The sequence below is a fragment of the Bos javanicus genome, chromosome 1 (genome assembly GCF_032452875.1).
Source record: "Bos javanicus breed banteng chromosome 1, ARS-OSU_banteng_1.0, whole genome shotgun sequence".
NCBI lineage: Eukaryota > Metazoa > Chordata > Mammalia > Artiodactyla > Bovidae > Bos > Bos javanicus.
In genome coordinates, this window is record NC_083868.1 from 71,298,135 (window position 1) to 71,302,045 (window position 3,911).

The window sequence follows — 3,911 nt, forward strand, 5'->3', positions numbered from 1 at the left end:
CATATCTGAGGTTATTGATATTTCTCCTGGCAATCTTGATTCCAGCTTGTGCTTCCTCCAACCCAGTGTTTCTCATGATGTACTCTGCATATAAGTTAAATAAACAGGGTGACAATATGCAGCCTTGAAGTAATCCTTTTCCTATTTGTAACCAGTCTGTTGTTCCATGTCCAGTTCTAACTGTTGCTTCCTGACCTGCATTTAGGTTTCTCAAGAGGCAGATCAGGTGGTCTGGTATTCCCATCTCTTTCAGAATTTTCCACAGTTTGCTGTGATCCACACAGTCAAAGGCTTTGGCATAGTCAATAAAGCAGAAATAGATGTTTTTCTGGAACTCTTTTGCTTTTTCGATGATCCAGCGGATGTTGATAATTTTGATCTCTGGTTCCTCTGCCTTTTCTAAAACCAGCTTGAACATCTGGAAGTTCACGGTTCACGTATTGCTGAAGCCTGGCTTGGAGAATTTTGGGCATTACTTTACTAGTATGTGATTTGAGTGCATTTGTGCAGTAGTTTGAGCATTCTTTGGCATTGCCTTTCTTTGGGATTGGAAAGAAAACTGACCTTTTCCAGTCCTGTGGCCACTGCTGAGTTTTCCAAATTTGCTGGCATATTGAGTGCAGCACTTTCACGGCATCATCTTTCAGGATTTGAAATAGCTCAACTGGAATTCCATCACCTCCACTAGCTTTGTTCGTAGTGATGCTTCCTAAGGCCCACTTGACTTCACATTCCAGGATGTCTGGCTCTAGGTGAGTGATCACACCATCATGATTATCTTGGTCTTGAAGATCTTTTTTGTACAGTTCTTCTGTGTATTCTTGCCACCTCTTCTTAATATCTTCTGCTTCTGTTAGGTCCATACCATTTCTGTCCTTTATCGAGCCCATATTTCACAGTGAATATCTATATCAAATCATCATGTTTTACACTTTAAATATAATTTTAATTTGCCAGTAATACTGACAAAGCAAATACCAAAGCACAACAAAATCAAATTGAAAGACAGTGATGAAGAGAACATTTTAAAAGCACAAAAGAATAGGGAATTCCCTGGTGGTCCAGTGGTTAGGACGTTGTGCTCTCATTGATAGGGCCCAGGTTCAATCCCTGGTCGGGGAACAAAGATCTCACAAGCTGTATGCAATGGCCAAAATAAAATAAAATCCACAGGATTATAAACAAACAGAAAGCACCAAAGAATAAATGATATATTAAATACAGAGAAACAAAGATAAACATTACTGCTGACTTCTCAGAAAAAATACCAGTCAGGAGAAATTGAACTATCATCTTGAAACTGATGAAACGAAACAAAAACAAGGAGTAAAAAAAACTACCAACCCACGACTGGTAATACTACCCTTCAGCATGAAGATGAAATAAAAAGACATTTGCAAGTAAAAAAAGACCAGATTGGAGTAGGGTGGGTCATTAACACAGCACTAAGACTAGTGTTGTCTTAGCCCCTACAGGCTGCTATAACAAAACACCACGGACTGAATAGCTTATACACAACAGACACTTTCTCACAGTTCTGGAGGCCGGGAGCTCTAAGATCAAGGTACCAGCATGGCTGCCTTCTTGCGAGGACACACTTCTTATTTCCTGGCTGGCCTCTTCTTCCTATGTCCTCAAGTGGTGGAAGGGGCTGGGGATCTCTCTGGAGCCTCTTTTATAAAGCTCCTACTGTACAACTTTCTAATCCCATTCATGGGGCCTCCACCGTCATGACCTAAGTACATTCCAAGGTCTCCACATCGCCTCTGGAGTTAGGTTTCGACACATGAATTTGGGGGGAACACTTTCAGACCATAGCAAGTGTCTTTATAAGAAGAGAAAAGACAGACACACACAATGGCAGGTTGCCTCTGTGAGGACAAAGGCAGATTGTAGTCCTACAGCTAAAGCCAAGGAACACCACAGATTGGTAGGAAGGTAGGAAGAGACAAGGAAAGATTCTCCCCTACAGGTTTCTTTCCTTGGCTTCATATTTGGCAAAAGACACACTGGAACTCCTACGCAGATTTCTGGATCTCCTTCTTTGCATATATATGCTCCCATCTCTCTTGTAGTCCAGTTCCAGAAATTTTAGTTGCCTCACTCTCTACAAGCTCTGACTCTTTTCTCCTCAGCTCAGCAAGTCTGTCATGCTTTACTTGGAATCCCCCTTCTTATGCTGATATTTGGTAAATGCCACCAGGCAGAAAGCTAGGAAAATTGTAGCGCTCACTTCACTTTTCCTTTCTTTCAGAAATCACTCTTCTGGGCTGCCTATGGTCCAATGACTGAAGACATATATATTATTTCATATATACTGTAGAGTCATCTAATTTCTTATTGCAGGAGGTTTAGTCTGGTACCAGTTACTCTGTCATGGCTAGACGTATGTACTACTTTTTGACTGGTTCCTTCCGCTTACCATTATGTTTGGAAGCGTTATCCTTGTTGTTGAGTGAAGTAGTTAGTTTTATTTTTGTATGGTATTCCATTGTATGAATATATCACCATCTACTTATATATTCTTTAAAAAATTTTTTTAATTATTATTATTATTTTTTACTTTACAGTATTGTATTGGTTTTGCCATATATATTCTATTGTTGTTAGACATTTGAGTTGTTCCTATTTGTGGGCTATTATAAATAATGCTGCTATGAACGTTCTTGTACATGTCTTTCAGTATAGAATTCCTGTTGGGTATATATCTAGAGATGGAATTTTTGAGTCACAAGCTGTGCTGATAGTCAAGTTTACACATATAGCCAATTAGTTTTGCAAAATGGTTGTACCAATTTTTATTCTCATGTGCAGTGTATGAGAGTCTCAGTTGTTCCATGCATCATCAGCACCTCATGTTGTCAGTTTTTAAGATGCTAGCCATTCCAGTGGGTATGTTTTAGTTTGTATTTTCCAGTTTCCATGAAACTGATCACTTTTTCATATAATTATTGCTCTTTTGGATATCTGCTGGCCCATTCACATCTTTTGCCCATTTTACTATTGGATTTGCTTTTTTCTCTTATTGATTGATCAGTTAATTATTTACTCAGAGTCCTTTGTCAGTTATACACACTGCACATATCTTATTCCATTCTGTGGCTTGCCTTTTTGCCCTCTTAATGATGTTTTGATGAACAGATGTTCTTAATTTTAATGTAGTCCAATTTATCAATGTTTTAATTTCATCTTACATATGAAATCTTTCCTTTTCCCAAGGTTATGAAAATGTTCTTTTTCTCTTTAGAAGCTTTATTACATTATCTATCACATTAAGACTTGCAACGCATCCAGAAATAGCTTTTTGATGAGTCTGAAGAAGAGATCAAGATTCATTTCTTCTTCATATGGATATGCAGTTGACCCAATTCCATTTATTACCAAGACTGTCCTGTTCTCACTACTCTGCAGTGCACCTTTGTCATTAATCAAGTTTCCATATTTATAAGCATCTATTTCTGTCCTCTATTCTGTCCCATTTATCTGTTTATCTACTCTTGTGCCCATACCACAGTCTTAGTTATTGTAGCTTTATATAATAAGCCTTAATATCATATAGTGAGTCTTCTATGTTTGTTCTTCAAGAATATCTGGGCTGTTCTGAACCATTTGCATTTTCACATAAAATTTACAACAAGCTTAATAATTCTTATAATAATACTAGCTGGGATGTTGATTAGGGTTACATTGATATCTTTATAATATTTAGTCATCTAATTCATAAATATGAGAAAAACTTTTAAATTTTCTTCAGTTTTTCTCAATCACATCTTGCACTTTTCTCTGTAGACCTTTTGCATGTATTGACTTAATACTAAGTATTTGATATTTTTTGATGCTATTGTAAACGACATTTAAAAAATTTTCCCTATTGCTGCTGTTACATAGTAATATTGGCAATTTTTATAAAT

At 37.2% G+C, this 3,911-nt stretch overlaps 1 non-coding gene across 1 annotated transcript; it reads left to right on the forward strand.

The window, feature by feature from the left end:
* The first annotated feature begins 1,050 nt into the window (after positions 1-1,050).
* Positions 1,051-1,122, forward strand: TRNAE-CUC (transfer RNA glutamic acid (anticodon CUC)). Its single transcript has one exon. It is a non-coding gene; the product is annotated as a tRNA-Glu (tRNA).
* Positions 1,123-3,911: the final 2,789 nt, after the last annotated feature.